Source organism: Pelobates fuscus, chromosome 2 (assembly GCF_036172605.1).
Source record: "Pelobates fuscus isolate aPelFus1 chromosome 2, aPelFus1.pri, whole genome shotgun sequence".
Taxonomy (NCBI): Eukaryota; Metazoa; Chordata; class Amphibia; order Anura; family Pelobatidae; genus Pelobates; species Pelobates fuscus.
The window spans coordinates 260,888,812-260,911,421 of record NC_086318.1 but is presented as its reverse complement, the minus strand read 5'-3'; the positions used below and the strand labels follow the sequence as shown (position 1 = coordinate 260,911,421).

General features: G+C 43.1%; 1 protein-coding gene across 1 annotated transcript in view; it reads left to right on the top strand.

Annotated features, from left to right (window-relative positions):
* Positions 1 to 1,272: 1,272 nt before the first annotated feature.
* The window catches only part of FAM120B (family with sequence similarity 120 member B), a 144,931-nt gene continuing 123,593 nt past the window's right edge, over positions 1,273 to 22,610 (top strand). Inside the window, exon 1 of the mRNA XM_063443360.1 lies at positions 1,273 to 1,308. The gene's annotated coding sequence lies outside the window, so the exon portion shown is untranslated. The remainder of the gene's footprint in view (positions 1,309 to 22,610) is intronic.

The window sequence follows — 22,610 nt, the reverse complement described above, 5'->3', positions numbered from 1 at the left end:
TTCATTTAAGGGACACTATAGTCACCCAAACAACTTCATCTCATTGAAGATTGCAGTGTCCCTGTCCTCTTAACCCTCTGCAATGTTTACATTGAAGGGTTAAGACTGCGCTATAGTTTTCCTTTAATGTCTAAGAGCATTTGGTTGTGCCATTCACCATCACATTCCCTAGAATGTCTCAGAACCTGTCACTCTAGTTAGGGAATACCCATAGTAATTATTATGTGGCCTGTTTTGTGGTTGTTAATCCACAGCAATTTTAATCTTTTTAAATTAATGTCTATGGGCATTCGGTTGTGTCATTCACTGTTATCATTCCATAGAATGCAGCAATAATTTTGCTTAATCTGTGTCTCAGAACCTGTCACTCTAGCTCAGTAATATGTGAACATTCACAAATTATTTATCTGGTCTGTTATGTGGTTGTTAATCCATAGCAGTTTTTCTCCATCATTGTCTATGGGCATTCGGTTGTGTCCTTCACCCTGCGGTGATAATCTTAATCTGAGTCACAGAATTTGTCACTCTAGTTAGGGAATACCTAGGACAATTATTTATGTGTTTGGTTTTGTGGTTGTAAATCCAAAGCAATTTTATTCATTTTTTTACAACAATGACTATGGGCATTCGGTTGTGGCATTCACCCTTATCATTCCATAGAGTTCAGCAATAATCTTCCTTAATCTGAGTCTCAGAACCTGTCACTCTAGTTGGGGAATACCCAGAGTAATGGATTATGAGGTCTGTTTTGTGGTTTTTATAATCCACAGTAGTTTTATTTATTTTTTCCTTATAATGTCTATAGACATGTGGTTGTTTCATTCAGTAGAAGGCAGCAATAACCTCATTGAATCTGAATCTCATAACCTGTTTTTCGGTTTATTATTTTTTATTGCATGGTTGTCTATAGGCATTACCTTCAGTAATTAAACCTTGTCATTTCATTTTCATTTAGTATACTGAAATTAGTAGACGTGCAGCTCGGAAATTTGATCGTGATTATTTTTATTTCTTCACAGTTTTTAAAGTATTGTCTACTCTACAAGGTATTAAAAAATAAAACCAAGGAGACATTTTCAGAAGATAGTTTCCCTTACATACGTGGAGGGAGAACAAATGAGAAGAGACTCCTCTAACCAAATGGTCAGAATTTGCCCAACACGCTGTGTAGAGCAAGTTTTTAAAATAGATTAGCGCTGATGGGTCTTGGCCAATCAAATCACTAATCAGCCCCGAGAGCACGTGACCAAGTACCAGAACCGGAAGTACCGCCTCACGTGAGCGGTCGGTGTTTGGAAAGCCACAACGGTGAGCAGAGCTGGGTCAGCGGTTCGCGTTGTAATGAGTAGTGTGGTCGATACCTACATCGCCAGACACAGTGACTGAACGTGTGCAGTGATTGTGTTGGTATTGTAGTAGAGCGTTGCTATACAGACTGTCTATATACCGGGTCACGTTATAATGCAGCTGTCATTTCACCTGTGCTCTGTCATAGACACATCCTGCATGTCTCTTAACAGGCACCATCACCACTGCCACCCGCTGTAATCGGGGGAGGGGAGGGGGTTCATTGACCCAGTATTGTATTACTTGTTTAGGCGAACTGTTTTCTAGTTATTCAGTTAGGTCTATTTATGACTTATTAAGCTATATGATTGAGCCACTGTCACCTACACACACAACCTGTTATTTCTTTAAACATATGTAGCAGTATATGCACACACCTTCCTTTAACCCCTTCAGGACGGAGTCAATAGTGCACGTTCTGATCAAAACAAAACGTAAACAAAAACTGGAATTTGCGCTATATGTCTGTTCACCCGTAGTTCCCCTCTTTCAAATTATATGCACCCACACTTATTATATATCATTTTGTTCAGGAGAAACAGGGCTTTAATCTATCATTAACTATTCATATATGGAACATCATTTATTATGAATAAAAGTAAAAAAAAAAGGGAGAAAATAAGATTTTTTTTTTAAATTTGCATTTCCGTCTGACATTTTAACTGTGAATGTCATAATACTGTTAGGTTTTACTGCAAAAAAATGCACATATTTGTAATCAGCGATGTCTCACGAGTACAACAGTACCCCCCATTAACAGGTTTTATGTTGTTTTGGAAAGTTACAGGGTCAAATATAGAACATTACATTTTCAAATTGAAATTTGCCAGATTGGTAATGTTACCTTTGAGACGGTGTGGTAGCCCAGGAATGAGGATTACCCCCATAATGGCATACCATTTGAAAAAGTAGACAAGCCAAGGTATTGAAAGTGGGGTATGTTTAGTCTTTTTTAGTAGCCACTTAGTCACAAACACTGGCCAAAGTTAGCGTTCATATTTGTTTTTGTGTGAAAAAAGCAAAAAACGAATATTTGGCCAGTGTTTGTGACTAAGTGGCTACTAAGAAAGACTGGACATACCCCACTTGCAATACCTCGGGTTGTCTACTTTTGCAAATGGTATACCATCATGGGGGTAATTCTCATTCCTGGGCTACCATACGCTCTCAAAAGCAACATAACCAATCTGGCAAATTTCAATGTGAAAAAAATGAAATGCAAGCCTTATATGTGACTCTCTAACTTTCCAAAACACCATAAAACCTGTATATGGGGGGTACTGTTATTCTCGGGAGACTTCACTAAACACAAATATTAGTGTTTTAAAACAGTAAAACATATTACAACAATAATATAGTCCATACAAGTGCCGTTCGTTTGTAAAAAATGCAAAAAACGTCACTTTTACTTAAAATATCATCGTTGTAATACAATTTACCAGTTTGAAACACGAATATTTGAGTTCAGCGAAGTCTCCCGAGTAAAACAGTACCCCCTATGTACAGGTTTTATGGTGTCTTGGAGAGTTACAGGGTCAAATATAGTGCTTGCAAATTAAATTCTCTGCACTTTCTCCCTGTGTTGTCAGGCATGTCAATCAAATTTTAATTAATCAAATCACATAATTACGTTAAAAGATTATTTAAATATACATGTAGAATTTTAATATATATGCATTTATAGGTATTTAAATTCTACGTGTATACTAATGTAATCTTTTATGTAATTATATGTATTTATCTATATATATATATATTTGCGGTTATTTGTATTTTATATATATATATAGATATATATAGAATGTCATTCTAAGTGTATTTTGTTACCGATATATATATATTAATAACAAAATACAGTTAGAATGAAATTACATATGCATATATAATTTATATAAAATTTTGTTTCAATATTTTATTTATTTATTTTATTATTTTATTTATTTATTATTTTAATTATACGTATTTATATATAATATATATATGTACATCTATTATATATATAATATATAAACATATTATATATATGTAACGTCATTCTAAGTGTATTTTAATATTAATATATATACTTATATTAATATTAAAATACACTTTGTATGACGTTACATATATATAATATGTATATATATTGTATATATAATATATATACATATTATATATATATAAAAATATATTTAATTTATTTTTACACTTGTCTTTTATTTTATTTTTTATACTTCCCACCAGCAGGGGGACTGTCTGATATTTCAAACAGTCCCCCTGCTGGCATATCCACAGCCAGCTATAGAGGGCCATGTGATCGCTCTTTGAGAGCGATCACATGGCCCCCGGGGGCCTGATTTGCCGTGGGAGGGCTGCCTGGGCTGTGAGGCAGTCCTCCCGAAGCGGATCGCGGCGGAGGTAAGTATAACTTACCTCCTGGGGCTGCAAGCCGTTACGGCGTGCTATGCCGTCATAACGGCGTTAAAGCCCACTTAACCCGTGACGGCATAGCACGCCATAACGGCGTTAAGGGGTTAAAACAGCATGCAAGCATCCCTTTCACATCACACACATACACTAATTTATGCATATATGCTAATGCACACATGCCTTCTGTCTTGTGAAAACATTCACAAATGCACACATTGTTTGACTTGTGCATACTTGTAAAAGGTGCGCACACACACACACACACACACTCCACCTTGCGCATACATCCAAACACTTATTTACACGCATACAGTTTATCTGCTTAGAAATGTATATGCTCCCCAGTACTTCTAATGAGCGTGCAGGGAATACATGGGATCTGCCAATGGTGCACTTGCCAATGTGGCAACATGAATTGTAATAATTAAACTTTTATTCCAGCCCCTCAAAAGCAACTTAGTTGACCTTACAGCTTGTGTAGCCATTTGCAGACACTGTTCCTGTAATTTAATGATTGCATCACCATAACAAGATGTCATGTGTGATCAGGTACAGACTCCATGAGCACTACAAGCTTAAAGGGACACTCTGATCACCACAACAACGTCATCTAAATGAAGTGGCACCGCTAATTTGCTTAGAGAGAGAGCTGACACTCTAAGCCAGGGCTTGAAAAAATTTCTTGGAATCTAGGAGCCAGCTAAAATAAGTTTTTAAATGTCAAAATACAGTTCTTAAAGGGACCATATAGTCACCAGAACCACTACAGTTTAATATAGTTGTTTTGATGGCTATATCCTGTCCCTGCACACTTTTCAATGTAAACGTTTCCTTTTCAGGCAAAAGGCAATGTTTACATTGCTGCCTAGTAACAACTCTAGTGATAGTCACTCAGACGGTATCTAGAGGTACTTCCCATAGGGATGCATTGATTCAATGCATCTTTATGAGGAGAAATTGATTGGCACAGTGTGGAGTTCTACAGCGCTTGTGCAATAGTCTCCCAATGCTTTCCTATGGAGGTGGGGCCAGCTGCGGCGTCACCAGCATGGTGTGGGGGGAAAAAGGTGAGTAGAAACACATTTCCCATGCAAATGGAGGGAGGATGGTCACTAAACATACACGCTCACTGACAGACACACACTCAGACTAACAGAGAATCACGCTGATATTGCAACATTCACAAATTATTTGTTTTGTTTTAATGTGTCCACCCAGCCTCCTTACCTTTGGGAGTGGATCAGTTTCCCTGGGGTCCAGTGGTGCTGCTGTCAACTCCCTGCTCCATTCACTCTCGCACTGTTTAGTGATCTGGGCCAGAGTGACATCATATTCCGGCTCACAGCATGCGCCCGCGAGCATGCTTCCCTCAGCTCTCCATGAGTCCGACAGCTTATCTGTCTGTGTCCCTTAGCTCTCAGGGAGCTAATCCGCCTGCCTCTTCTCTCAGGCAGCTGGTCAGCTAGAGCAGTGTTTCCCAACCCAGTCCTCAAGGCACACCTACCAGTCCAGGATTTAAGGATTACCCAGTTTTGTCTAAGGTGTTTTTTCTTTTTTTTCTAAAAACACCTTCGACAAAACTGGGTAATCCTTAAATCCTGGACTGGTAGGTGTGCCTTGAGGACTGGGTTGGGAAACACTGAACTAGAGGACTGAAAGGGCAGACAAATCCCAAGCCTGGAGCTTGGGATTTGTTGAGCCCCACTCTAAACCAATCAGTGACACCCCTGCCTGGCGGCCAACATTGAGAAGCCTCTGAAACAATCCCTCTGTTTACATGTGCAAAATAGATGGAACATATGAAGAATTGTCCAACTTCTGTAATTATTTCGGCTTTCCTATTTTAGCCTAAAATTTGTAATCCTGGAAATCAATTTCTAAAATGTCCTTATGAATAACTAGCTATGTAACTTTTTCTCCATAAATATTTGAAAAATAAAATTTAATGATAATTGGGATTTTTTTTTTTTTTTTTGTCAATCTTTCTTTTATTGAGGCAAGAGTGAAAGGGGGTACAGAATAAAGAAGAGGGGATGCATGGTATTTGTACAGGATAGGATCACGTTAACACAACATTACATCTCCTACGAATAGCAGCCTCATTTTATATTAAGTAAGCTTTCCAGAGTATTAATAACATGTATATTGTAGTAGTTATGTAGATAGCTTTGCAAAAACCGTACGAAAAATCTGGAAACGTCAGTAACATACAGGTTTAGTCAACAAGTTAATTACAGGTTAGACTGCGAGTTAATTAGGTGGGTGCTCAAAACTGTGGCTAGGTGCTACCCTGATCGCAGAGATTAAAAGAGTGGGCACAAGCATAAAAAATGGTTATGTGTCCACCTAGCCTGCTGAGTTTCCTAGCCTGCTTAGTTTCATTCCGTTATTTGGTCGAGTAGTACTATCAGCAGTCGCTTTGACACTATAGCGGCTAGGTAAACATACTACTTGTCCGACTAGGCACATTCTTTGTTATGAACAAGATTTTTACATACTAGGCATAACTGACATTGTGAGGAGGGCGAAGAAAGAAGCAAGCTGGAACAAAGGTGTGGGAGTATAAATCCACTGAGTATTGATAGCATAAAAACATGAAGCTCTGCATATCCGAGGGGGGGACAACATCAAGGAGAAGAGACTAGGACAGAACTTAGTAAAACATACATTGCATAGTTACTCTGGACCTGTGTGTCACGAGAGCTAAGTCAGGCTGTGGCATTCACATACAACAGGCATGGCGATTTTAACAGAATTAGGAGTGTTTGGGACTAGCATGTAAGTGTGAGAGCGGTTAGGCTCTGCCATCGAGTGTGGTATAAGTGCATGTAAGTAAGTAGCAGAGTTCACATGGTGTGAGTGTGGGCTATGGCTGGAAGCCAGATGATGAGACAGTCCCCATGGACCTAGCCGATGCCCGTTCTGGAGGTCGTGGATGTGGATCCGAAGCGGGGTGCTAGGGAGGTGCTGGTCCGCTGTGGCATCTTCGGTCCTTGCAGTGGTAAGAGGTGGTTGCTAGCCAGGTGCGTGGTTGGTGACTGAGCGCCTCTTCCCTGCGGGTCTGTTTCAGCGGTGATGGCTGCGCGGCGGGCGGGTGATGCCGGCGGTGCTTGTTGTGCCGCTCCTGTCCCAGGTAGCCGCATGTTGGTCAGCTGGTCGGAGGTGCGCTTGGGGCTTTCGGGTTGTACGGCTTGCACCTTACCGCTTGCGTGTAAGTAGGTTTGTCATTAGCTTGGCTAATAGAGCTTGGTTGCTTCATCTAAGTGTTGCTTCTAAGTGTGTGTGTGGTTGGAGATATTCTGGAGAGTTTTACAGAAGCTTCAACTGTCTAAGAGTTGTGCTAAGAGTTCTTTTTTACTGTTACAGATAAGATTCATCTGTAGGAAAAGGTTACTGACTGCACAAGGTTTGATTTCCTGTTGGTAATTATAAGGCATTTGATTGGATTAGGTAGCCACTTGCTATTGATTGCTATTTAAATTAGCTATTGTTTGCTAATAAGCAGAGGCCTACCCAGGTGTTAAACATTCCTAGTGGGAGGTGATTTTAGGAGTATATAAGGGCTGTTGTCATTAGCTTGGCTAATAGAGCTTGGTTGCTTCTTCTAAGTGTTGCTTCTAAGTGTCTGTGGTTGGAGATATTCTGGAGAGTGTTGCTTCTAAGTGTCTGTGGTTGGAGATATTCTGGAGAGTGTTGCTTCTAAGTGTCTGTGGTTGGAGATATTCTGGAGAGTGTTGCTTCTAAGTGTCTGTGGTTGGAGATATTCTGGAGAGTGTTGCTTCTAAGTGTCTGTGGTTGGAGATATTCTGGAGAGTGTTGCTTCTAAGTGTCTGTGGTTGGAGATATTCTGGAGAGTGTTGCTTCTAAGTGTCTGTGGTTGGAGATATTCTGGAGATAACCTGGAGGTAATCCGAGGTATTCAGGAGGATAAATAAAAAGTTAAGGTTTGTTTGATTTAAATTATTCACCTCATTGGAATGGCAGACTTAGTTCAGTGTAATAGTTGCTTTGCATTTGTTTCACGTTCCACTTTTTGGAGGTTTGGTTGTTGTCTAATCTGTAGACAGTTCTCTATTTTGCGGCAGGAGATTGTATTTTTGAAGTCTGAGATTTACAAATCATCTGGTAAACAAACTCAGGCTGGAACTGCTGCAAAGCCACTGCCGCAGAGACATACTAGGAATGGCAGATGGATTACTGTAGGATCTGGTAGACTTGGAGTTGTGGATAAAAGGCATATTGCACAGTCTGTTGCTCTACATAATTCATTTTCTGCACTTTCAGAGTGTAGTGGTGTCGTGGAGAGAGGCACTGAGGCTAGTGGTGTTGTGCAGAGAGGCACTGAGGCTAGTGGTGTTGTGCAGAGAGGCACTGAGGCTAGTGGTGTTGTGCAGAGAGGCACTGAGGCTAGTGGTGTTGTGCAGAGAGGCACTGAGGCTAGTGGTGTTGTGCAGAGAGGCACTGAGGCTAGTGGTGTTGTGCAGAGAGGCACTGAGGCTAGTGGTGTTGTGCAGAGAGGCACTGAGGCTAGTGGTGTTGTGCAGAGAGGCACTGAGGCTAGTGGTGTTGTGCAGAGAGGCACTGAGGCTAGTGGTGTTGTGCAGAGAGGCACTGAGGCTAGTGGTGTTGTGCAGAGAGGCACTGAGGCTAGTGGTGTTGTGCAGAGAGGCACTGAGGCTAGTGGTGTTGTGCAGAGAGGCACTGAGGCTAGTGGTGTTGTGCAGAGAGGCACTGAGGCTAGTGGTGTTGTGCAGAGAGGCACTGAGGCTAGTGGTGTTGTGCAGAGAGGCACTGAGGCTAGTGGTGTTGTGCAGAGAGGCACTGAGGCTAGTGGTGTTGTGCAGAGAGGCACTGAGGCTAGTGGTGTTGTGCAGAGAGGCACTGAGGCTAGTGGTGTTGTGCAGAGAGGCACTGAGGCTAGTGGTGTTGTGCAGAGAGGCACTGAGGCTAGTGGTGTTGTGCAGAGAGGCACTGAGGCTAGTGGTGTTGTGCAGAGAGGCACTGAGGCTAGTGGTGTTGTGCAGAGAGGCACTGAGGCTAGTGGTGTTGTGCAGAGAGGCACTGAGGCTAGTGGTGTTGTGCAGAGAGGCACTGAGGCTAGTGGTGTTGTGCAGAGAGGCACTGAGGCTAGTGGTGTTGTGAAGAGAGGCACTGAGGCTAGTGGTGTTGTGAAGAGAGGCACTGAGGCTAGTGGTGTTGTGAAGAGAGGCACTGAGGCTAGTGGTGTTGTGCAGAGAGGCACTGAGGCTAGTGGTGTTGTGCAGAGAGGCTTGAAGACTATGGTGAGGCTTAATAGAAAACAGTTGTTGGTGGGGGATTCCATCATAAGAGGTGTGGAGATGGACAATGGTGGTCTTGTGAGGTGTCTTCCTGGAGCTACTGCTCACAGAGACAGGAGACGTATCTGTAATATTGTTAAGCAAGCAAAGCAGGAAGGGGAATTGGATGTACTTGTCCATTTAGGGACAAATGACTTGGCTTGCAATGAGGTTTCAGAGGTTAAGGAAGTTTTTAGTGTTTTTGCCAATGATATACGGCAGGTTGCTTCCACATTGTCATTCTCTGAAGTTCTGCCTGTGCATAACACTCAGAATGACAGGCGGATGCGTATTAGGGACTTTAACTTGTGGCTTGGTGAATGGTGTCGGGAGCAAGGATTTGGCTTTATTGCTCATGGTAGCTCTGTTTGGAATGGAAATAAACTGTACAAAAAAGATGGTTTGCATCTTTCTCAAAAGGGAACAAATGTTCTCAGTGAGCAGTTCAGAGGTTTTGCTAGGATGTATTTAAACTAGGAGGGGGGGGGCAAAAGGGTGATAAAACATCAATCCAATTGTCCCCCAAAACAAGGACAGAAGGTGCCTGTAGCAAGTGTGTTAAAAAATGATAAGCTTAGAGTCATGTCTACAAATGCTCGCAGTTTAGGGAATAAGATCCATGAACTTGTGGCAATAATGGCAACTGATAGTGTAGATTTAGTCGCTGTTACTGAGACATGGTATAATGAGAAAAATGACTGGGACATAGCAATACCAGGGTACTCTTTATATAGAAAAGACAGGGAAGGCAAGAAAGGGGGAGGGGTGGCCCTGTATGTAAAGAATAGCATAAAATCTAGCCTAATAAAGGTTAGTGAGGCGAACATAGAGTCAGTTTGGGTTACGTTAGAATTTGGTAATCACACAGTAACTCGTGTAGGTGTGATTTATAGGCCCCCAGGACAAATTGAAGAGTTAGATAATCTACTAGTTGAAGAAATAGCTAAAATGACAATGAAGGGGGAAGTTATCATCATGGGTGACTTTAATCTTCCTGATGTAAATTGGAAAACAAAAATAGCTACTTGTGCCAGGAGCACACATATTCTAAACTCCCTACTGGGATTGTCTCTAAAACAAGTCGTTGAGGAGCCAACTCGTAAAGAGGCCATACTAGATTTAGTGTTAACAAATGGAGATTTGGTATCAGATATTACTGTAGGTGAAAGTTTAGGATCCAGTGATCATCAGTCAGTGTGGTTTAATATAAGAACAGTGACTGAGTCACACCACACAAAAACAAAAGTTTTAGACTTTAGAAAAACAGACTTTTCTAAAATTAGAATATGTGTAAAGGAGTCATTATCAGACTGGAGCAATTTAAATGGAGTCCAAAAGAAATGGGATTATTTAAAAGTTGCACTACTGAAGGCAACAGAAAATTGCATTAGGCTTGTCAGTAAAAGCAAAAAATTCAAGAAACCACTGTGGTACTCCACAGATGTAGCCAAAATAGTAAAAAACAAAAAGTTAGCATTTAGTAATTATAAAAAAACCCAGAGTGAGGAAGACAGAATGACCTATAAGATTAGGCAGAAAGAGGCTAAGCAAGTTATAAGAGCTTCCAAATCACACACAGAAGAGAAAATAGCACAGTCAGTAAAAAAGGGGGACAAAACCTTTTTTAGATACATAAATGAGAAAAGAAAAGTAAAACAAGGATTAGTTAGATTAAAAACAAAAGAAGGTATGAAAAAGAGGATAAAGGTCTAGCTGACTGCCTCAATGAATATTTTTGTTCGGTATTTACAGATGAAAATGAAGGAAAGGGACCTCAGTTAAGAAAAAGGATAAATGAGTCATTTATTACACGTGAGTTTACAGAGGAAGAGGTTCTATTTCAACTGTCAAAAGTAAAGACAAATAAGTCAATGGGACCTGATGGAATACACCCAAAGCTATTAAAAGAGCTTAGTGGTGTACTAGCAAAACAATTAACAGATTTATTTAACCAATCATTGATAACAGGAGTAGTCCCTGAAGATTAGAAGTTAGCGAATGTTGTGCCCATTACAAGAAAGGTAATAGGGAGGAGTCGGGCAACTATAGGCCAGTAAGCCTAACTTCAGTAGTGGGGAAAGTGATGGAAACCATGTTAAAGGATAGGATTGTTGAACATCTAAAAACACATGTATTTCAAGATCAGAGACAACATGGGTTTACTTCAGGGAGATCATGCCAAACTAATCTTATTGATTTTTTTGATTGGGTAACTAAAATTATAGATCAGGGTGGTGCAGTAGACATTGCTTACCTCGATTTCAGTAAGGCTTTTGACACTGTTGCACATAGAAGGCTTATCAACAAACTACAATCTTTGAGTTTGGATTCCAATATTGTTGAATGGGTAAGGCAGTGGCTGAGTGACAGGCAACAGAGGGTTGTAGTCAATGGAGTATATTCGAAGCTTGGGCTTGTCACCAGTGGGGAACCTCAGGGATCTGTACTTGGACCCATTCTCTTTAATATTTTTATTAGTGATATTGCAGAAGGTCTTGATGGTAAGGTGTGTCTTTTTGCGGATGATACTAAGATATGTAACAGGGTTGATGTTCCAGGAGGGATAAGCCAAATGGAAAAGGATTTAGGTAAACTAGAAAAATGGTCAGAGTTGTGGCAACTGACATTTAATGTGGATAAGTGCAAGATAATGCATCTTGGACGTAAAAACCCAAGGGCAGAGTACAGAATATTCGATAGAGTCCTAACCTCAACATCTGAGGAAAGGGATTTAGGGGTGATTATTTCTGATGACTTAAAGGTAGGCAGACAATGTAATAGAGCAGCAGGAAATGCTAGCAGAATGCTTGGTTGTATAGGGAGAGGTATTAGCAGTAGCAAGAGGGAAGTGCTCATGCCATTGTACAGAACACTGGTGAGACCTCACTTGGAGTACTGTACACAGTACTGGAGACCCTATCTTCAGAAGGATATTGATACCTTAGAGAGAGTTCAAAGAAGGGCTACTAAACTGGTTCATGGATTGCAGGATAAAACTTACCAGGAAAGGTTAAAGGATCTTAACATGTATAGCATGGAGGAAAGACGAGACAGGGGGGATATGATAGAAACATTTAAATACATAAAGGGAATCAACACAGTAAAGGAGGAGACTATATTTAAAAGAAGAAAAACTACCACAACAAGAGGATATAGTCTTAAATTAGAGGGACAAAGGTTTAAAAATAATATCAGGAAGTATTACTTTACTGAGAGGGTAGTGGATGCATGGAATAGTCTTCCAGCTGAAGTGGTAGAGGTTAACACAGTAAAGGAGTTTAAGCATGCGTGGGATAGGCATAAGGCTATCCTAACTATAAGATAAGGCCAGGGACTAATGAAAGTATTTAGAAAACTGGGCAGACTAGATGGGCCGAATGGTTCTTATCTGCCGTCACATTCTATGTTTCTATGTTTCTATGTTTGGGTGCCCAAGTTGGTGTGATCTGTCTCTTTCTTAGTCGCTTGTCTGTGCTTGTGTGGGCGAACGCCTGCTTGGAGTGCCTGTAGTGGGGCGCCATAATAGCGTCAGCGGTCGAATCCACATGGCCACCGCCCGTGCCGCTTGAAGACTGGGCATGCCCCTGCTGCACTGTAGCTTGTAGAAGGCCGAGCAGAGCCTGTCGAGGGCCTCTAGGGAGGGCTGCACACCTTTGCTCGTGGCTCCCCTCTGTGAATCGTGGCGGGCGGCCATCTTGGACACGCTCCGCCTGACTTCTGCTTGCTTCTCCCGGTTGTGTGTGCTCGAGTCTGGTCAGCCTGCCTGTTCCGTCCGGCTAGTAGGACCGGGATATCCCCCACCGGTCCAAGGGGGGGGCGGTTGGAAACCTGCTTCGTCGTTGAGGGGATCCGGTGTCTGAGAGAGCGGCCGCCTCTCCCCAGCTCCGGCCTCTGTAGGCCGCGTTTGCCGTCCCGGCTTTCCGGCTCCTACGAGCACAGAAAGGGTCTCGGTGTGCCCAGAGGTGCATCCCTGACTTGGGTGATGCACCCTGGTGGTTCCTTGGGCTATTCAGCCCTCGATTATGCAGGTTTTCCTGCCCGGGAAGCAGGAGCTCGAGTCCCCTGCGTCTGCTTAGGTCGACGGCCCCGATAATTGGGAAATTTTAAGGGGCACTCTATGTATCATAGCCACTATTGCTTAGCAAAGAGATTCTGGGTGCTGTCATGCATATTTTTTTCCCCCTTCAAACTATTTAGGAGTCATATTTCTAAAGATGGCGCTCTCCTCCAGAGACCACCCTTCCTCATCCAGTTTGAATTTGTGTAATTTACAGTTCTGCATAATCAATACCCTCTCCGACCAACGTAGCCAGAAGTTAAAGGCTGAGAGAGAGTGCCCAGGCATTGGCAAGGCTACTGCTTCTTTATTAGGTTCCGACTCTCCATTTGTAGTAGCTAAGTTATTATAACAATCATTTTGGTAGATTGCTTTCGTGATTTGGGTAATATTTGGGGATTAATTGAGCTGAGTATCTCTATATTAAAGTATATGTGGTTGCACGCCTATATGTCATTTATGATTGCAGCAGACAGTGGGACAGGTATAGCTGAAGAAGTACATATAACTTTTGTTATGCATTCTTACTCATCCAGATCTTATTTTGTCTGCATCTGCATTCATTTGTTACACATGAGATGAGCTGCGGGCGAAACGCGCGCGTCCGGCTGTGTTCTCTCTGTTATGAACTAGCCGCATTACTTCACCGTTTATGGGCCATTCTGCCGGTTCTTTGTACACGTCCCTCCCACTCAGCTGTTAGTCTTTTATTTCATGCACTAATAATTGTCGTCGTTGGGGTTTACTGTTAACCGTGACTGAACCCCGGCATATATTCACCTATAAGACTTTTTACTAGGCACCATTCAAGGCTGCCTATTTAATTGGGCAAATAATTGTTTTTGCGCAACAGATTTCTATATTGAGGACACTGAAAACTTCTGAACAGTTCCTCTTTTACTAAGTTTATTACCTTTATGGTGGCGATTCCCACATTAAGCTTAAGTACTATACTAAAGGTTATGTATTAATCAAACTTAAATAATTGTCGTTGTTGGGGTTTACTGCTGACCGTGACCGATCCCCGGCATATATTCACATATAAGGCTCTCACTAGGCACCTTCCAAGGCTGCCTATTACTAACTATGTTAGCATTGATACATTGTTAACTAGGTGTTATACCAAGCTTTGGGCAGATTAGCGATCTCTATGTAGGAGGTCTCAGCCTTTCATCACTACCTAGTTATTAAGATTGACGCTGCACTCGTGCATTACACTAGCCTCTATGTCAATATGAATAAGTAATTGTTTTACTGCCGTTATCTTGTAGGCACTTGCAAACAATTTTATTTATATCTCTCTACTGGGCAAATAATTGTTTTTGCGCAAATAGATTTCTGCATTGAGGACACTGAAAACTTCTGAACAGTTCCTCTTCTACTAATGTTCATAACCTTAAGTTTATTACCTTTATGGTGGCGATCCCCACATAAGTTTAAGTACTATATAAGGCTTTTACTAGGCACCACTTAAGGTTGCCTATTACTAATTATGTGAGCATTTGATACATTGTTAACTAGGTGCCATACCAAGCTTTGGGCAGATTAGCGATCTCCATGTAGGAGGTCTCAGCCTTTCACCATTACCTAGTTATTAAGATTGACGCTGCACTTGTGTATTACACTAGCCTCTATGTCAATACGAATAAGTAATTGTGTTGCTGCCGTTATCCTGTAGGCTCTTGCATACAATCTTATTTATATCTCTCAATTGGGCAAATAATTGTTTTTGCGCAAATAGATTTCTGTTCTGAGGACACTGAAAACTTCTGAACAGTCCTCTTTTACTAAGTTTATTACCTTTATGGTGGTGATCTCCACATTTATTTTAAGTGTTATATTAAAGGTTATGTATTAATCAAACTAGGGCACTCAACCTCCTCTCTCCTTTGCATACTACTTTGGTAGTTCCCCTAGGGTTAACCCCTTGCTTTTGAGTGCTCCTTTCAGGCTTCCAGTTCTCTCCCGTTTTGTTCACTCCACATGAGAAAAGCAGAAGACAACCGAAAGATAGCAGACTCTGCCAGTAGCTTATTCAAGCAATCATAATGGGGAGGAATACATAAAGGAGTCTAGGCATCATTGCCAGTACATGTGGTTATGAGTACCATTAGTCTATTGTTTGCCATTCCCTGGTTCTTGGTCAAAATGTTTTCTACAAGTTTGACAAAAACTAGGTGTCTACAAGTCACTTGCAACTCGGCCCCCGCTGAGTGAAAATGTTAATGTGAATGTAACACACCTGCAGCCCAATGATGCCATAACCACTAAATTATGATCATGGTGCCTAAATTGTTCATTTTCAAAGAAAAACTATAGTCCTCAAAAGGTGGGTCACCGTACCAAGTCCACTTCAATAAGATGGTCTTGGTGCTCAGTGTCCTTTTTAAGATTCCATTTATCAGGGCAGGATATAGCTATCCATAATATCTTCAAATTTACTTTTCAAAGTAAAGTTTAGTTCATGTAAGACTATCAGCATTTTGGTCACTTGAAATAAAAAATTAAAAAACCTGAATATATTTGCAATGTACATATGTATGGTAAATACTGAATGTTTAGTGTATCTTCTGGCTAGCCCTTGCACTCTAGGAGCAAACATATTTAGTCTGTAAAACACTTTACACCAGGGTTTCCCAATTAATTCTTCCCTTAGACCCCTTTTACATGGTATTGCAAAACTTTGGAACCCCAACAAAAAACTAATTTTTTTTTTCACTGTTATAGATTGAATAGCAGTTAGTTGTCTTCAAGCGGGTGTGTCAGGCCTACAGCGTGTACTCTGCCAACCTCTGCCACTGCACAGTGCCACTCATATCTGGTCGCACAGTAGCTTGCACGCATAGTACCACTAATCCAAAAAAAATGACAGGCAGAGGCAGGCCACCCCGCAGGGGCCATTGTGGTCGTGGTGCTGTGATTCCCTTTTGCCCTAGAATAATGCCCAGTTTTCAGAGGCCACGTACCCTGAACTTGAAAAGTTCTGAGGACATAGTTGACTGGCTAACACAGGACACCCAATCTTCTACAGCTTCCGCTCGGAACCTCGACGCACCATCCTCCTCCAGCTTAGCTTCGGGCACCTCTCAAGATACCACTCACCCGCCTGCCGACAACACTAGCACCACAGCCGCTTCACTTGGTATGTCAGAGGAGTTATTTACACATCCGTTTGAAGAAATGAGTGATGCGCAACCATTAATGCCAGAGGATGTAGATAACAGGGATATATCTCAGGCAGGCAGCATTACACACATGGACGTACGGTGTGATGATGATGTTGTACCCGCTGCTGCTTCCTTTGCTGAGTTGTCAGATACAAGTGAAGCGGTTGATGATGACGATGCGTCCATGGATGTCACGTGGGTGCCCCCTCGGCAAAAAGAAGAACAGGGCGAAAGTTCAGATGGGGAGACAGAGAGGAGGAGGAGGAGAGGAGTTGGAAGCAGGGGGAGGTCGTCGCAAGGAGCTAGTGGCACAGTCAGACAGCATGCATCGGCACCCGGGGTCAGCCCGACAGCACGCCAATCAACGCATGCTGTGTCCACCACCAGAATGCCGTCATTGCAGAGCTCAGCAGTGTGGCATTTTTTTTTGTGTGTCTGCCTCTGACAACAGCGATGCCATTTGCAACCTGTGCCAAAAGAAACTGAGTCGTGGGAAGTCCAACACCCACCTAGGTACAACAGCTTTGCGAAGGCACATGATCGCACATCACAAATGCCTATGGGATCAACACATAAGTACAAGCAGCACACAAACTCAAAGCCGCCATCCTCCTCCTGGTCCAGCATCTTCAGCCACGTCAACCACTGCTGTCCTCCTTGCCCCCTCTCAACCATCCGTCACTCCGTCTCTCGCCTTGAGCAGTTCCCGCTCATCTGCCCATAGTCAGGTGTCTGTCAAGAACATGTTTGAGCGTAAGAAGCCAATGTCAGAAAGTCACCCCCTTGCCCAGCATCTGACAGCTGGCTTGTCTGAACTATTAGCCCGCCAGCTTTTACCATACAAGCTGGTGGAGTCTGAGGCGTTCAAAAATTTGTGGCTATTGGGACACCGCAGTGGAAGGTACCCAGACAAAATTTATTTTCACAAAAGGCAATCCCCAACCTGTACTTGATTGTGCAAAAGGAAGTAATGGCATGTCTGGCACACAGTGTTGGGGCAAGGGTCCATCTGACCACTGATACCTGGTCTGCAAAGCATGGTCAGGGCAGGTATATCACCTACACTGCGCATTGGGTAAACCTGTTGACTGCTGCCAAGCATGGAATGCGTGGCTCTGCAGAGGAGTTGGTGACACCGCCACGACTTGCAGGCAGGCCTGCTGCCACCTCCTCTACTCCTCCTACTCCATCCTCTTCCATAACCTCGGCTGAGTCCTCTTCTGCTGCTGCGTCTTGCTCCACATCAACGGCACACCCCCAGCTCCCCTGGTACTATTCCACATCCCGGATACGGCAGTGTCACGCTGTCTTGGGTTTGACTTGCTTGAAAGCAGAGTCACACCGGACAAGCACTCCTGTCCGCCCTGAACGCACAGGTGGAAAAGTGTCTGTTTCCGCAGCAACTGGATATCGGCAAAGTGGTTTGTGACAACGGAACAAATTTGTTGGCGGTATTGAAGTTGGGCAAGTTGACACATGTGCCGTGCATGGCACGTGTGTAATCTGATCGTACAACGCTTTGTGCATAAGTACACAGGCCTACAGGATGTCCTGAAGCAGGCCAGGAAGGTGTGTGGCCATTTCAGGCGTTTCTACACGGCCATGGCGCACTTTGCAGATATCCAGCGGCGAAACAACATGCTAGTGAGGCGCTTGATTTGCGACAGCCCGACACGTTGGAATTCAACACTCCTAATGTTCGACCGCCTGCTCCAACAAGAAAAAGCCGTTAATGAATATTTGTATGACCGGGGTGCTAGGACAGCCTCTGGGGAGCTGGGAATTTTTTTGCCACGTTACTGGACGCTCATGCGCAATGCCTGTAGGCTCATGCGTCCTTTTGAGGAGGTGACAAACCTAGTCAGTCGAACCGAAGGCACCATCAGCGACATCATACCATTTGTTTTCTTCCTGGAGCGTGCCCTACGAAGAGTGCTGGATCAGGCCGTAGATCAGCATGAAGAGTTGTGGTCACCATCACCACCAGAAACAGCCTTATCAGCATCGCTTGCTGGACCTGCGGCAACGCTGGAAGAGGATTGTGAGGAAGAGGAGTCAGAGGAGGAATGTGGCTTTGAGTAGGAGGAGGAAGACCAACCACAACAGGCATCCCAGGGTGCTCGTTGTCACCTATCTGGTACCCATGGTGTTGTACGTGGCTGTGGGGAAGAACATACCTTCATTGAGATCACTGAGGAGGAGGAAAGAGAAATGAGTAGCTCGGCATCCAACCTTGTGCAAATGGGGTCTTTCATGCTGTCGTGCCTGTTGAGGGACCCTCGTATAAAAAGGCTGAAGGAGAACGACCTGTACTGGGTGTCCACGCTACTAGACCCCCGGTATAAACAGAAAGTGGCGGAAATGTTACCGAATTACAACAAGTCGGAAAGGATGCAGCATTTTCTAAATAAATTAAAAAGTATGCTTTACACAGCGTATAAGGGTGATGTCACAGCACAACGGGAATCTAACAGGGGAAGAGGCGAAAGTCATCCTCCCACGACCACGCCGGCAAAGACAGGATGCTTTACAGACGTGTTGTTGATGGAGGACATGCGGAGCTTTTTAAGTCCTACGCATCGCCACAGCCCTTCGGGATCCACCCTTAGAGAACGACTCGACCGACCGGTAGCAGACTACCTCGCCTTAACTGCAGATATCGACACTCTGAGGAGCGATGATCCCCTTCACTACTGGGTGTGCAGGCTTGACCTGTGGCCTGAGCTATCCCAATTTGCGATAGAACTTCTGGCCTGCCCCGCTTCAAGTGTCCTGTCAGAAAGGACCTTCAGTGCAGCAGGAGGTATTGTCACTGAGAAGAGAAGTCGCCTAGGTCAAAAAAGTCTAGATTACCTCACCTTTATTAACCCCTTAATGACACAACTTCTGGAATAAAAGGGAATCATGACGGAATATATCCGTCGTCTGTCCTTAAGGGGTTAAGATGAATGAGGGATGGATCCCGAAGAGACTGACAGTGGGCGATACATTTAACTAAAAAAGGCCTGATGAGATGAGCTGCCTTGGGCTAAAAATGGTCCACACGCTGCTGTATTTTAGCTCTGAATGCCGGTTGACTTGCGTGACTTATCCGCCACCAACTAGAGTTCAAGTCGCAATGTTTTAGGGCACTTTCTGCCTGGGAAACAAACATCAATTTTTATGGCTGCTGCTACAGCAGCGGCTGCAACAATACCTAATTTTTCAGGCATGTGTACATGCCTAATTTTTCGGCCCTCTGGTGCTGCACTGTGGCTTCAAAAACCAAACCAAAAAAAAGGCACATAACAGGGATTAAACTGATAGGAGTGGTGTGTTAAGTAGTACTATTCCTATCTGGTGACACATTAGATTGCACGCGCAGTGCCCCAAATTTGAAGTAGGAGGACCGACCAAGCATCTTTTTCCATCTCCCGGTTCCTAAAATCGATGCCATATACACGTCCCCTGATAGGGCGGCAGCTTGTTATTCTCATGGGCGCCAGCTCGTTATTCTCTTTTTCACTTCACTAGGGACACTTTACTGCACTATGGGCACTTAGACACACTCTTTGTCTTGCACACTGTTATTCCTAGCCAGCATCTGTGATGGGAAATCAGGCAGTCATCTAAACGTTTAGATTGAGCTTTAGCTTAGAACACCCTTGAAGGTGTTTAAGGAGATTAGGGCTAGTTTAGAGGATTCTTCTTAGACCTCTCTGAGTCTTTATAGCCCTTCTACCTATCCATCATTTCTGGAAACTAGCTAAGAGAAAGGGTGGCTGTGTGTCTGTGATACATTTAACTTTATATCACCTTATTGACACTTTATCACTCCGGTCTTCATACTCTCTGCCTATACCCATCTATTTAGAGGGAATTTCCTTTCCCCTGCCAATATTATATAATGGGTAATAGTATTACCATTATTACACAATTAGGTCTCTGAGGACAGGTGTCAATCCATATCTGCCAAGTGACCCTAGGTTTGGGGAACAGTCCCTATTCTGCTCTGTGTCAGTGTGTATCAGGGTCACTGAGGACAGGTGTCAATCCATATCTGCCAAGTGACCCTATGTAGGGGGAACAGTCTCTATTCTGCTCTGTGTCAGTGTGTATCAGGGTCTCTGAGGACAGTTGTCAATCCATATCTGCCAAGTGACCCTATGTAGGGGCAACAGTCCCTATTCTGCTCTGTGTCAGTGTGTATCAGGGTCTCTGAGGACAGGTGTCAATCCATATGTCAAGGTGTCAATATGTCATATGTCAGGTGTCAATCCATATCCATTGTGATTTAGGAATGTTAGGTGATTTATGCCCTTTATGGATTAAAACCAGACTCTGCATCAACTGTGTAATTTTCCATGGGAGTTTTGCCATGGATCCCCCTCCGGCATGCCACAGTCCAGGTGTTAGTCCCCTTGAAACAACTTTTCCATCACTTTTGTGGCCAGAAAGAGTCCCTGTGGGTTTTAAAATTCGCCTGCCCATTGAAGTCAATGGCTGTTCGCCGGTACGCGAACGTTTGTGGAAGTTCGCGTCCGCCGTTCGCGAACCGAAAATTTTGTGTTCGCGACATCACTACTCACCATATAGACATGCATGTAGACATGTCTCCTCAGAGCTTTCCAGTTGTTTTACAATATACCTGTATACACAGCTTGTCTACACACATTCACATGCTATTGAAATTGTTTGTACGTGTGTATGTGTGTGTGTGTGTGTGTGTGTGTGTATATATATATATAGGCCTGTTGGTTTCTAAACTCTTCAAGTGACTTTGCCATAGGTGGTTAGGACAAGCATTTCCTTGGCCCCTGACTACGAACATAAAGCACCATAACCAATTCAGTGCAGTTTTGTGGTTATGTTGCTCCTTTAAGCTGGAAGACTTATATATAGGTAGGTAGTTCGATAGTCATGGGAAGAATAAAGTTCACCCACTTGGAATTTTATGTTCCTTAGACGGTCTTATTATAATTAGGTAAATACAACCTCTGAAGAACAACACATGCCATGTGTGAAAAACTAAGCACAACAATACTGCTTCCATAGGACCTTAGAGGCTAAGTAGCAGACGTGCCGCTGATCAAATGCCCTTGAATAATTGATTAAAGTTTTAGCAGTTTGCCGGTCTGGCGCATTCAAGTGCGTATTAACCCAATGCCAAAGAGGAAAGATTTCAGCAATGATCTCAGAGAAGCAAGTGTTGCTGCCCATCAAACTAGGAAGGGTTATAAGGCTATTTCCAAACAGTTTAAAGTCCATCATTTTAAATCAATACAGTGAGAAAGATTATTCAAAAGTGGAAAACATTCAAAACACTTGCAAAACTTCCCAGGAATGGATGTCACAATAAATTAACCCTATGGTCAGACCGTGCAATGCTTAAAGAATTAGCAAAAAACCCAGGAGTTGCATCTCAGACTCCACAGGCCTCAGTATGTTAAAGTTCATGACCATACAGTTAGAAAAAAGCGGGACAAGTATGGTTTGTTTGGAAGGGTTGCCAGGAGAGAGATTCTTCTCTCTAAAAAGAATATGGCAGCATGGCTTAGGCTTAGGTTTCCAAAGTTGCATCTGAACAAACAACAAGGTGTAGATTATTGGTCATAATGCACAGCATATCAACACATACACCTCATACCAACTGTCAAGTGTGGTGATTTGGGCTTGTCTTGCAACCACAGAACATGGGAACAATTCAGGACATGGGAACCATTCAGTCATTGAGTTGACCATGAGCTCCTCTGTATACCAAAGTAGGAAGATCTGAACTTTACTTAAATGCTGTGTATTAACAAATGCTAGCAAACCTCAATGAACCGAAACAGTCATACAGAAGATGAATACTTCACGTTATTGCTGATAAAGGTGGTTCTATAAGCTATTAAATCATAAGGTGTACTTGGTTTTTCACACATGGCTTCTCCATTTTGGCTTTTTTTTTTGTTGAATCATGATGCGGTATAATACTGGGCTCGACAAATCCCAGGTGCCAGGTCACCATGGCGACCAGGAAGTTTGTCCTCGCACCTGGGATTTGTGGGCAGGTAGACAGGTCGGACAGTGGGCTTATTGAGAACTGAGGGAGGTGGGTGGCTGAACGAGGGAGCTGTAATCTCCATGCTCTGCTCCCTCACGCTCCCTCACGCGCCCTGACGCAATGACTTCATTTCGGCCCTACATCTCTAAGAAGAGCAGGGAGATGACAGCAGCCCCACTGGACCCCAGGAAAAGCTGACCCACTCTCTCTCCCAAAGGTAGGGAGGCTGGGTGGATTTAAAATAAAAAAGTAATGATTTGATAGTGTTGCAGTGTGTGCATGTGTTT